This window comes from Macaca thibetana, chromosome 8 (assembly GCF_024542745.1).
Source record: "Macaca thibetana thibetana isolate TM-01 chromosome 8, ASM2454274v1, whole genome shotgun sequence".
NCBI classification, from domain to species: Eukaryota; Metazoa; Chordata; class Mammalia; order Primates; family Cercopithecidae; genus Macaca; species Macaca thibetana.
In genome coordinates, this window is record NC_065585.1 from 58,790,347 (window position 1) to 58,804,563 (window position 14,217).

Below are 14,217 nucleotides of genomic sequence, written 5' to 3' on the forward strand. Positions count from 1 at the left end.
AAATAACTTCACGAATGTAGTTGGATTATTTGCAACTCAATGGATAAATGTTTGAGGGGATGGATACCCCATTCTTCATAGTGTTCTTGTTTCACATTGCATGTCTGTACCAAAACATCTCATGTACCCATATATACACCTACTATGCACCCAGAAAAGTTAAAAATGAAGAAGAAAGCAAATAAATAAAAAAATCCATATGCCTTTATGTCTGTGTACCAGTACCAAATTATAGCTTTTATAATAAGTTTTGAAATTGGGAAGTAAATGTCCTCCAACTTTGTTCTTATTTTTCTAAATTATTTTGACTACTTTGGGTGTTTTTCATTTTCACATAATTTTCAGGATTTATCAATTTCCACACACAAAAAAATCTACTGGAATTTTTGATAGGGATTGTGTTGAATCTATAAATGAATTTGGGAGATAGTTGCTATCTTCGCAATATTGGTTCTTCTAATAAACAGACATGAAATGTCTTTGTATTTATTTAGATCTTATTTAATTGAATTCAGCAAAATTTTGTTATTTTCAGTGTATGTTTTATATTTTTCTGCTAAGTTTATTCATATTTTATTCTTTTTGTTGCTACTATGAATGGCATTTTATTCTTAATTTCACTTTTATTTAGAAATATAATTGATTTTTATATACTTATCTTGTATCTTGCAATAAAGCAATAGATTTTATCTGAAAAGCAGTTTCAGGTTTACAGAACAATTGAGCAGAAACTACTGAGAATGTCCACATTTTCCCTCCACCCACTACCACTCCCCTTTCATGCTCCCTACCCAGTTTCCCCTATTATTAACATCTTGCATTAGCATGGTACATTTGTTACCCTTGATGAGCCAAAACTGGTACATTGTCATTAACTAAAGTTCATAATTTACATTCGAGTTTCTCCTTATTGTATATTCTGTGGGTTTTTACAAATGTATAATGATGTGTGTACACCATTACAGTATCATATCTGAATACTTTCACTACCCTAAAAATCCCCTGCACTTCATTTGTTTCCTTCTTCCCTCATGCCTCCAGAAAACACATCCTTTTTCTCCCTCCAGAGTTGTGCCTTTCGCAGAATATCATATGATTGAAATCATGCAATATGTAGTCTTTTTAGTTTAACTTCTTTCACTTAACAGTATGCACTTAATGTTTATTTCATGTTTTGTTGTAGCTTGATAGCTCATTTAATTGCTGAATAATATTTCATTGTATATTGGAGTATACCACAGCTAGGATGTACCACTGTTTATCTATTTACTTAATGAAGGATATTTTGACTGCTTCCAAGTTTTAGCAGATTGTGAATAAAGCTGATACAATTCTTCATGTGCAGGTTTTTGTGTATATATTTCAGCTCATTTGAGTAAATACCAAGGAACACAATTGCTGGATCATATGGTAAACCTATGTTTATTTTTGTCAGAAACTTCCAAACTGTTTTTCAATTTTACTGTATCATTTTTTCATTCCCACTAGTAATGAGAATCTCCATCGCTCCACATCCTTGTCAGCCTTTGGTGCTGTAAATGTTCTGGATTTTAGCCATTTTAATAGGTATGTCATGAGATCTCACTGTTGTTTTAGTTGGCAATTCCCTGACGACATATGATGTTGAGTATCTTTTCATATGCTTATTTGCTATCTACATGTTTTCTTTGGTGAGCTGTCTGTTCAGGTTTTTTTTTTTTTTTTTTTTTTTTTTTTTTTTTTTTTTTTTTTTGCTCACTTATTAATTAATTGGGTTGCTTACTTTCTTATTGCTGAGTTTTGTTTTAATAGTCATTTCTATATTTTAGGTATAATGATTCATCAGATATGTGTTTTGCAAATATTTACTTCCAGTCTGTGGCTTATATTTTTATTCTCCTAAGAGTGATTTTTTGTGAGCAGAAGTTTTTAATTGTAATGAAGTATAACATCAATTTTTGCTTTCATATGTTGTGCTTTTGGTGTTGTATCTAAGAAGTCACCACCAAACCCAAGGTCACCTAGCTTTTATCTTATGTTACATTCTAGAACTTTGTGGTTTCTTGTTCTAAATTTAGGTCTCTAATCCATTTGGGGTTAATTTTTGTGAAAAGTGTATGATCTGTGACTAGATTCACTTTTTTTTTTTGCATATGAATGTCCATTTGTTCTAGCACCCTTTATTGAAAAGACTCTCTTTTCTCTATTAAATTGCCTTCGCTCTTTTGTCAAAGTTTAATTGATTATATCTGTGTCTGTCTATTTCTGGGCTGCTATTCTGTTCCCTTGATTTATTTTTTAACCTTTTGCCAATACCGTATTTTCTTAGTTATTGTAGTTTCCTTCTTTTTTAAAAAAAATTTCTAGTTTAACTTGATTTGTATAATTTTCCTCCTCCTAAATTTATTAATACTTACTTCATGACTTAACATATGATTTATCCTGGAGAATATCCCATATGTGCTTGAAAAGAATGTATACTCTTGGTGTTGATGGGTGTTTGGTCAAGTTGGTTGATAATGTTTTTTACGTTTTATGTATTCTTGCTGAATTTTTTTACTAGTTGTTCTATTAGTTTTTACTTTGTTGCTTAGGCTTGAAACTTATCAGTTTTCAAGAGTGGAATATTAAAGTTTATAACTACTATTGTTGAATTTTCTATTTCTACCTTGAATTTTGCCAGTTTTAGTTTTGTGTATTTAGGGATCAGTTATTAGATGTTTATAATTTTTATGTAGTACTGCTGAGTTGATGCTTTTATCATCATAAAATGTCTCTCCCATCCAGTAGCAATTTTTTAAAGTTTATTTTGTCTTTTATTAGTATAACCTCTCCAGCTCCATTTTGGTTACTGTTTGCATTATATGTCTTTTACTCATCTTTTTACTTCTAGCTGATTTGTGTCTTTGAATCTAAGTTCTCTCTTGTAGACAGCATATAATTGGATCATGTAGTTTTATCCATTCAACCTGCCTCTGCCTTTTGGATTGGAGCATTTAATTATTTACATTTAATTTAATGACTGATACGGTGGGATATATGTCTGCCATTTTACTATTTGTTTCCTGTGTGTCTTGTGTCTTTTTTGTTCGTCTCTTTCCTCATGACTGACTTCTCTTGTGTTAAATAGATGTCTTCAATGTTATCATTTAAATTCTCATGTTGTTTCTTCTACTCTTTTTAAAAATATTATTTCTTAGTGGTTATCCTCAGGATTACAACTGCTATCTTAAAGCAATCTAGTCTGGATGAATACTAACTTAATTTCAATAGTACACAGAAATACAGAAATTTTGCTCCAGTATCACTCCATTCCCTCCTTCCTCTTACGTGATATTATTATACAGATTACATCTTTATACATTAGACCATCAATACAGATTTATATTTATTCCTTTATGCACTTGTCTTCTAATTCAGAGAAGAAAAGCAGTACAAAAATTATAATTTTATTTGTCTTTCGTTTAAGGCTGAAGGAGCCCCTTTAGGGCAGATTTGCTGGTTGTAAATTCTGTAAGCTTTTGTTTACCTTGGAATACATTTCTCTCACAGTTTTGAAAATTGTTTTGTTAGATATAGAACTTTTGGTCAGTGGTTGCCCCTTCCCCTAACACTTCAAGTATGTCATCATGCTACTTTCTGATCTCCATAGTTTCTGATGAAATGTCAGCATTAATAGTTTTGAGAATTTCTTGTACATAATGATTTAATTTTCTCTTATTGCTCTCAAGATTCTCTCTTTGTGTCTTTCTGCAGTTTGACTATGATGTATTAATGTGTGTCTTTCTTTGAATTTTTCTACTTGGGGTTCATTTGTTTTTTCTATCAATGTTGGGAAGATTTCAGTCATTATATACTCAACTATTCTTTCTATCTCTTCCTCTCCAATCCTTCTGGTACTCTTACTATGTGTTTGTATTTTGTCTTTTATTAGTATAACTTCTCCAGCTCTATTTTGGGTACTGTTTGTATTATATATCTTTTATTCATCTTTTTACTTCCAGCTGATTTGTATCCTTTCATACAAGATGGATACAAAGGATGGAGAGGCTGACTATTTGATAGCACAACAGGGTGACTATAGTCAATAGTCAATAATAACAACTGTACATTTAAAAATAATTTACAGAATGTAATTGGATTGTTTGCAAATCAGTGGATAAATGCTTGAGGGGATGGATACTCCATTCTTCATAATGCACTTGTTTCACATTGCATGTCAGTACTAAGACATATCATGTACCCATATGTACACCTACTGTGTACCCACAAAATTAAAAATGAAAAAAAAAACAAATAAAAAATCCATATGCCTAGATGTCTATGTACCTGTATCAGATTATAGCTTTTATAATAAGTTTTGAAATTGAGAATTGAATGTCTTCCAAGTTTGTTCTTCCTTTTCTAAATTATTTTGAGTACTTTGCGTGTTTTCATTTTCCCATAGTTTTTAGGATTTATCAATTTCCACACACACACACAAAAAGCCTACTGAAATTTTTGATAGGCATTGTGTTGAATCTATAAATGAATTTGGGAGATAATTGCTATCTTCATAATATTGATTCTTCTAACGAACAAACATGAAATGTCTTTTTATTTATTTAGATCTGCTTGATGGCATCACACTGGTCTCTGTGACTCTTTTCATTTTTCTTCGTTCTTTTTTCTTTCTGTTTCTCAGAGTGGATAATCTTATTTGATCTATTTTCAAGTTCACTGATTCTTTTATTCCTGCCAGCTCTAATCTGTTATTGAGCTCCTCTAGTGAGTTTTTCATTTTAGTTATTGTACTTTTCAATTCCACAAATTGTATCTGGTTCTTTTTTATAATGATTTATCTTTAATATTCTCTATTTGGTGAGATGTCACTGTCACACTTTAATTTTTTACACTCTGTTTCCTTTAATTCTCTGAACTGATTTAAAATGTTTTTCTGAGGTCAGGTGCGGTGGCTTACACCTATAATCCCAGCACTTTGGGAGGCCAAGGCGGGCGGATCACAAGGTCAGGAGATTGAGACCATCCTGGCTAACACGGTGAAACCCTGTCTCTACTAAAAATACAAAAAATTAGCCAGGTGAGGTGGCAGGCGTCTGTAGTCCCAGTTACTCGGGAGGCTGAGGCGGGAGAATGGCATGAACCTGGGAGGCAGAGCTTGCTGTGAGCCAAGATTGCACCACTGCACTCCAGCCTGGGTGACAGAGTGACTCCATCTCAAAAAAAAAAAAAAAAAAAAAAAAAAAGCTTTTCTGATATGTTCAACATCTTGGTTTCCCTAGGGGGGAGTTTCTATTGACTACCATTTTCCTGTGTATGGGCCACACCTTTTTGGTTTTTTAAATAAGCCACATACATTTTTATTGAAAACTGGACATTTTAGTAATATAATATGGTGACTCTCAAAATCAGGTTCCTTCTGCCCAGAGTTTGTTGTTGTTATTGTTTTATTGCTGCTGCTGGTGTGTGTGTGTGTGTGTGTGTGTGTGTATGTGTGTGTGTGTGTGTTCATTCAATCACTTTCCTGGACTAATTTATAAAGTCTATATTATGGGTTGAATTGTATCCCTTGAAAAATATATGTTTAGTTCTAATCCTCAGTGCCTCAGAATGTGTCCTTATTTGGAAATAGGATCTTCACAGAGGTTATTGGGTTAAAACGTGGTCATTAGGTTCGACCCTAATTCAACATGAGTGTTGTTCTTATAAAAAGGAAATTTGGACACAGAGACATATAGGCACAGTGGGAAGATAATATGAAGGCCGACAGAGAGAAAACAGAATGTGACTATAGTAGTACATTTATAAACTAAAGAAGCCCGAGGATTAAATCACTAGAAGCTAGAAGAGGCCAGAGAAGTTCTCACCTAGAGTTGCCAGTGAGAACATGGCCCTGACATCTCAATTTTGAATTTCTAGTCTCCAGAACTGTGAGACAATAAATTTCTTTTGTCTAAAGTCACCTAGGTTTTGGCACTTTGAACTAATACAATCTATATTTTCTGTAGTGTGCAGCCTCTGAATTCTCTACTAAGAAGCGTTAGTATTCAGCTATTGACTGATTAGAGATTTCCATAAATACTTTGAACCAATAAATCTTCCATTGTTTGCCAAAGAGCTCTCTGTGTTTGTGTTGAGGCACTCTGATGCTCAGGCAATTTTCCACTCAGCCTTAAACTTCACTTACTGTTTTCACAGGGTCTCAAGGTGAGCCAGAGGTGAGATACTGGAGTCCTTTCAGTTCTTTCCTGAGCATTTGCACAGCCCTGAACATGCACATGGCCTTCTAGGTCTTCAGGGATATGCCAGGGACTTTCAAAGGCCCTATAAAGATCTTTTCCTTCAGATATTCCAGGCTGGGATTTTATTTTCCTATACTAGTATTGTTGCCTTAGGCAACTGCTGTGTTAGATAATCACAATTGATTGTTTTAGACAAATACTCTGCATATAGGAATTTTTCCCACAGAGCAATATCTGAGTTATGTCAAATGACAACAGTGCCCTGCAAATGGGACTTCTTCAAAAAGCTAAGAGATACATTAAATAAAAACAATGCTATTGGCTAGGCACAGTGGCTCACACCTGTAATCCTAGCACTTTGGGAGGCTGAGTTGGGAAGACCTCTTGAGCCCAAGAGTTCAAGACCAGCCTGGGCAACATGGCAAAGCCCTGTCTCTACAAAAAACTAGCCAGGTGTGGTATCATATGCCTGTAGTCCCAGCTACTTAGGAAGATGAGGTGAAAGGATAACCTGAGCCCTGGAGGTCTAGACTGCAGTGAGCCAAGATTGCACCACTGTACTTCAGCTTGGGTGACAGAGTGCGATCCTGCCTTTAAAAAAATTGCTCTGAAAATGGGATCTTTTGAGAAACTCCTGGTTTTCCACTTTCTAGTGGCTGAGAGACTGTGGTTTTCTGACAGCCCAATGAGTTCATCTTGCCTGCTACCCAGATATAACCAATTTATCAAGACAGGGGAATTGCGATAGAGAATTTAGTACATGTAGAGCCAACTAAACAGAAGACCAAAGTTTTATTATTAATCAAATCAGCCTCCTTGAAAATTTGGAGGCTAGGGTTTCAAAAAGATAGGTTGGCAGGCAAGTGGTTAGGGAATAGGTGCTGTTGATTGGTTGGGAATACAATCATAGGGGTAGGGTATCTGTCGGCATGGTGGGAAAAACTACAGGGAAAGGATGCAAACCTTCTGAAAGGTCGGAAGGTTTTGCAGAACAGTGGGGGAGAATAGCTGAAGGCAGCTGTTCTATAACCCTGAGGCAGAAGGCAAGGAGTAGGTACAAGGGAGTATAGGGGAATTTATCTTAAACAGTCTTGTTTATATTGATCAGGAACTGACCTTTGATCAGCTGTGTGTGTGACATTCCCTGAAAGGGGAACAATAAATGTTAATTACTTGCAGGTTGTGTTTGCTCCAGGTTTTCGGCATTGTGCCTGCACTGAATAAAAGCAAGCAGCTCCAGGTTCTTGGGGCTGCTCCCTGGCCACTAGAGCCAGGCAGTCACCTAGCTGTTCTTACATTGCATACCTACTTGTGTCTGAGTACTCATTTCATCTGCTGGCCAGGGTCTGTAGGACAGACCTCGGAGTGTGGAAAATGGTCCTAGTGTGCCAGATCCACTTCTGAATCAGGGCCACAGGACCAGTTGAATCATGAATCCCACCTCCAGGTAGAGTCATTCAGTCATCAGAAATGCAAAAATCTGAAAAGACACCTCACAAGGCCAATCTTAGGTTCTAGTAGTGATGTTATTTACAGGAGTAATTGGAGAAGTTACAAATCTTGTGACCTTCGCAACAAAGGCTGGTTATAGTTTAACTACACCTGCATTTTACACCATGATCTGTGCCCATGTAAGACAGTGCATTTAATTGATAAATGTGCATGATCTGATTGTTCCACCAACTGGCTGTTTCATTGTCTCTCTCCTTTTCCTCCGGTCTCCCTGTTCCCTGAGACACAACAATATTAAAATTAGGCCAATTAAGAACCCTACAATGGCTCTAAGTGTTCAAGTGAATGGCAGAGTTGCATGTCTTTCACTTTAAATCAAAAGCTAGACGTGATGAAGCTTAGTGACAAAAGCATGTTGAAAGCTGAGATAGGTTGAAAGCTAGGCCTCTTGAGCCAAGCAATTAGCTATGTTATGCATGCAAAAATAAAGTGCTTGAAGGAAATTAATAGTACTATTTCAGTAAACATCTGAATGAAAAGAAAGAAAACCACCTTATTACTGATATACAAAAAATTTAAGTGGTCTGGATAGAAGATCAAGCCAAACATTCCCTTAAGCCAAAGCCTAATCCAGAGCAAGGACCTAAATCTCTTCAGTTCCATGAAGGGTGAGAGACGTGAAGAAGCTTCAGAAGAAAAATTTGAATCCAGCAAAAGTTGGTTCATGAGGTTTCAGGAAAGAAGCCATCTCCATAACATAAAAATGCAAGGTAAAGCAGCAAATTCTGATATAGAACCTGCAGTAAGTTTTCTGGAAGATCTAGCTGAGATCATTGATGAAGGTGGTTACCCTAAGTAGCATATTTTCAGTGGAGATGAAGCAGCCTTCTATTGGAAGATGTCATATAGGACTTTCATAGCTAGAGAGGAGAAGTCAAGGCCTGGCTTCAAAGTTTCAAAGAACAGCTGACTCTTGTTAGGGGCTAGTTTAGTTGGCGACTTTAAATTGAAGCCAATGTTTGTGCACCACTCCAAAATCTAGGACCCTCAAGAATTATGCTAACTCTACTCTACTCTACTTTTCAAATGGAACAACACACCTTGGATGACAGCACATCTGTTTACAGCATGGTTGGTTTTACTCAATATTTTAAACTCACTCTTGAGACCTACTGCTCAGAAAAAAAAGATTCCTTTCAAAAGTTTACTGAACATTGATCATACACCTGGTCATGCAATAACTGATGGAGATGTACAAGAAGATTAATGTTGTTTTCATACCTGCTAACACAATATTCATTCTGCAGCCTATGGATCGAAGAGAATTTTGACTTTCAAGTCTTCTTATTTAAGAAATACATTTCATAAGGCTGTAGTTGCCATGGATCATGATTCTTCTAATGGATCAGGGAAAAGTAAATTGAAAGCCTTCTGGAAAGAATTCATCATTCTAGATAGCATTAAGAACACAGTGATTCATGGTAGAAGATCAAAATATCAGCATTAATAGGAATTTGGAATAAGATTATTTTAACCCTCATGGGTGACTGGTGGGTTCAAAACTTCAGTGGAGAAAGAAATTGAAGATGTAGTGGAAATAGCAAGAGAACCAGAAGTGGAACTACAAGCTTGTGATAAAATCTGTACAGATCAGGAAATGCTTCTTGTGAATGAGCAAAGAAAATGGTTTCTTGAGATCTGTAACTGGTGAAGATGCTGTGAACATTGTTGAAATGATGAAAAAGGGTTTAGAGTATTACATAAACTTGGCTGATAAAACAGCAGCAATGTTTGAAAGGATCAACTCCAATTTAGAAAGAAGTTCTACTGTGGGTATAATGCTATCAAACAGCATAGCGTGCTACAGAGAAATCTTTCATGAAGAGAAGAGTCAATTAATGAGGCAAACTTGATAGCTGTCTTATTTTAAGAAATTGCCATACTGGTCAGGTGCAGTGGCGCACTCCTGTAATCTCAGCACTTTGGGAGGCTGAGGCAGGCGGATCACCTCAGGTTAGATGCTTGAGACCAGCCTGGCCAACATGACAAAACCCCGTCTCTACTAAAAATGCATAAATTAGTTGGGTGTGGTGGAGCATGGCTGTAATCCCAGCTACTTGGGAGGCTGAGGCAGGAGAATTGCTTGAACTCAGTAGGCAAGTTGCAGTGAGCCAAGATCACACCACTGCACTCCAGCCTGGGTGACAGAGCAAGATTCTGTCTCAAAAAAAAAAAAAAAAAAAAAAAAAAGAAAAAGAAAAAACAACAAAAAAAACTGAAAACAAACAGACAATAAAACCACACAAAAACCCAAAAAAGAAATTGTCACAGCCACCTCTGCCTTCGGCAACCACCACCCTGATCAGTCAGCAGCCATCAACATTGAGGTAAGATCATCCACCAGCGAAACATTACAACTTGTTGAAGCCTCAGATAATCATAAGCAGTTTTTTTTTTTTTTTTTTTTTTTAGTAATAAAGCATTTTAAAAATATTTTTAAGGACATAATTCTATTACACACTTAAAGGACTACAATATAGAATAAACATATATATATATATATGCATATATATATGCATTGGGAAACCAAAATATTTATGTGATTTGTTTTATTACAATATTAACTTTGTTGTGGTGGTCTGGAGATGAACCTGCGAAATTTTTGAGGTATACCTATGAAGATCATGAGCTTTGGATAACCCAGGACGAGATGTAAATCCTGGCTCTTCTACTTCCAAGAGAGATGAAATGGACAAGTTCCCTAAAATCTTTAAACATTTTTTTTTTGCATTGCTGTACAATTGAGTTAATAATATATACTCTCTAAGATTGACACTTTCAGTCCTATCATCATGACAGTTCTTCTCTTAGTAGTGTAATTATAGAAAAAGAAAAACAAAGATAAAAAGAAATATCATTGTAAATCTTCAGGTGGCAACACTTAATGCCATTCAATATGTCTCCTCTCTTTTGTTTTCAGTCTCCTGTTTCCACAAGTCATTTATAAGATGATATGAACATGACAATTTTTCAGTTAGCTTTCTGAAGTTCCTGTCCAAAAGCTGAACATACCTACATGCTGTGTGAAAGATATTCATCTGGGCACTGAAGGAACTGTGCAGCTGAGTCTAATATTGGAGAACTTACACATCTTCCTCTTTGATGTATAATAGTAGGCCCACACAGAATGTCCAAGAATAGCCTCCTTAGACTAGAGGGCACTGCTTCAAGGAATATATCTCCTGAGTTTGGAGAATCTCCGATATTCTTGAAAGTTAACAGAAATGGGGATTGATTTCCCAGCCTATCTCTTATCTTACATTCTACATTTTCAGAGTCATGGACCTACCTGAGTAGGGTAGTGCACCAGGAATGCAGAATACATCATAGCCTTTTGCTCCTTATATTAGGAATCAAGAAGATTTAGAAGCAGAGCCTCTAAATCTATATCTATGTCTTTCTATATCTATGCCTATACCTTTATCTGAATCTTGTCTCTATCTTTATTACCTATTTAGGTATTTATAAAAATTAACAGGATTTACTCTGTTACAGAGATTTGACCTTAAGCAACTATGGGAGGTAGCTGGGCAGTCTCTACAAGGCTGTTGTCCTTAAGTCTGATGCTGGGAACTTGAAGTACAAGTAATTCAGAAAGGACAATATATGTAAAAGTGAGGGAGAGCAAAAACAAATTGGAACTCACAGGCATGAGTTGAAGACCAGGAAGATGGATTGAAATCTGTGCCAGTTCTCATGACCTCTGACCTCAATGGTGTGGTATCTTGCAGAAGTTGAGGTCCATTATCATGGAACTAAATATACATGCTTGTCCCAGGAGCTGTAAAAGCTGAAGGAGGATCTCACAGAAGGTGGAAGAATTGTACGCTCAGTCACAACCCCACATTAATGAGGAAAACCAGCAGATACATGACAATGACAGCAATTATATGGGTCATCACATGTTAAATAATGAATGTTGTAAAAGAAAAACTGCACCATTTGTTAAAAATGGCAAGATAGATTTCATATGAGCTACTGAAATAAGGGAGAGAGATTTCAGTATAGAACTGAGCTCAACTCCAAATACAGCAAAGACAGCTGGGGATTTGTAGTCAATGAACAGAATGAGGGGGTTAATGGATGGACAGTTACCAAGAAGAGCTTGATTGTATATCAAGAGTGAGGAGATTCTTGCTAAGCTGAGCTCAGCTGGCCAAGGATGAGGCCTGGTCAGGAAGAGAGATCAAAGGAGCCTGACTGAAGTTTAGTCATGGGAAAATTTCTTATCAGTGTGAACTACCAATGCAATTGCTGTTTCACTTCTGTACTCCACATCTCACACAGACATCTTCCTTATGAGAATTCCTTCCTTATGAGAATCTTCCTAATTGAGAATTTAGGAAAACGTGGTTCAGTCTAGCCAAGGTAACAACTACAAAACGACCACACTCCCATTTGGTGGTCCTGGTTCTTCTGGACTTATATATTTTCCTGTTGTGAGATCCAAGGCTTGGATAGTGGATTCCCTCACCATCTTCCCTAAGAGTAGATTGTTAGGTAGGGAATTTATTGGTGGGACAATGGTCACCTTTGTCCCATGCTTCTACTTTGTCTCTATTGCAGCCAAGGGCAGATCTGACTAGGCTCGTGAAACTTTAACCCACTTTGCTTGCTTTTAGCTAGTTTCACTGTTTTAAAAGATTACTAACTCTAAACGAATGTCACATAGCTAAGCAGTACATCACAAGACTCCCTTGAACTTCCCTATAGATACCATCTCTGACGCATGTATGGGTCACAGTGGTAGCAGTTGCCTACATTGCTTTTCAGGAACCTAGAGTCAACTCTTGTCCAGTTTAAACCAGGTGAGACCACCACCCCTCCACCTGGGTGGGCCTCCACGAATGTCCAATGTGGGATCTTTTGACATCAGAGTGCCATTTATAAGATGTCATTTATAAGCTCCACCCTCATATCATGATAACATTATCATTTTCTGAACATCCATCCTATGGGGAGCCATGAAGCTTGAATGTGCTTGCACAGAACATCAATTATCTCACTTGTCCTTCTCCTCAGTCACCTTTCTCCATGCCTCAGACCATCTACTCCTCAATCCCATAAATATTCTTAAACCCCATCTTTGAGGAGGCAGATCTGAGACCTGTTCTCCAATCTCTTCACTTGGCTTAAAGAGAAAGGAATAAATCCTCTCTTTTTCGGAAAGCTCATCATCTTCGCCATTGGCATACTGTGCAGTGAACAAAACAGGCCTGGTTCAGTAACACAATCTTTTGGAGAGCTTTCTGGTATTCTTTTCACACTCCCAGGTCCTTGCTTTTTGAGACAAGAAAGAAGGCACGGTTTTATTTGGGACATGGACCTGGTCATGTTTACTGAAATCTATATAGTTTTTTGTTTGTTTGTTTGTTTGAAACAGAGTCTGGTTCCATCTCCCAGGCTGGAGTGCAGTGGCCCACTCTCAGCTCACTGCAACCTCCGCCTCCCAGGTTCAAGCAGTTCTCCTGCCTCAGTCTCCCTAGTAGCGTGGGCACCACCACGCCCAGCTAATTTTGGTATTTTTAGTAGAGACGGGGTTTCGCCATGTTGGCCAGGCTGGTTTTAAACTCTTGATCTCAGGTGATCCACCGACCTTGGCCTCCCAAAGTGCTGGGATTACAGGCATGAGCCACCCACTGCACCCAGCCCTATATCACTATGTAGTATTATCAGTGAATTTTCTTGGATCCAATCTGCCAGAAAATAGCCAGTTTTCCCAAACCAAAGCAAAACCAAGCAATTTCACTTTCACTTACTCTTAGGGGACAATTGAGAAATACTTTACTAGACCGGGCGTGGTGGCTCATGCCTGTAATCCCAGCACTTTGGGAGGCAGAGGTGGGTGAATCATCTGAGGTCAGGAGTTTGAGACCAGCCTGGCCAACATGGGGAAACCCTATCTCTACCGAAAAAAATCCCCACAAAAGTTAGCTGGGTGTGGTGGTGCATGCCTCTAGTCCCAGCTTTTAAAAAAAGAGAGAGAGAGAGAGAGAGAGAGAGAGAGAGAGAGAGAGAGAGAGAGAGAGAAATTCTTATTTCCTAGGCTTAAATGTGCTCCAGGCTTATGAGCCTTTGGAAATTCTCAGGACAGGGCTTTTCATTATAAAGTCAACAAATGTGGGAGCCACTCCTAGACTTGTAGGTTAGGACAAGACAGTTAGGACCCTCCTTCCCTCTGTCCCTGGGGCCAGTTCTTCTCCTGTACTTTCTGTTCACAATTTTCTGTATGTGACTAAGGCTACCAGAATGATAGGTGACTGGTTAAACGACAGGCTTATGTTTTAGGACATTTCCCTCCCTTGCCTTGCTAATTAGCTTCTGTGAATATAAGCCTGATAAATTGTTTCCTGAAAGCTTAGTGATTTTAAAAAAATGTGAAGAAGAGGGAAGCAAGGTAGTAAAAGGATAGTGAGCTAATTCCTCCATGTTCATGGGAAGAGGTCAGTATTTGCTTTCTAAAGTTGAGATATTTAGAAATAAA

General features: G+C 37.3%; 1 protein-coding gene across 1 annotated transcript in view; it reads left to right on the forward strand.

Annotated features, from left to right (window-relative positions):
- Positions 1 to 11,805: 11,805 nt before the first annotated feature.
- Positions 11,806 to 14,217, forward strand: part of RBIS (ribosomal biogenesis factor) — an 872,964-nt gene continuing 870,552 nt past the window's right edge. Inside the window, exon 1 of the mRNA XM_050801245.1 lies at positions 11,806 to 11,809. The gene's annotated coding sequence lies outside the window, so the exon portion shown is untranslated. The remainder of the gene's footprint in view (positions 11,810 to 14,217) is intronic.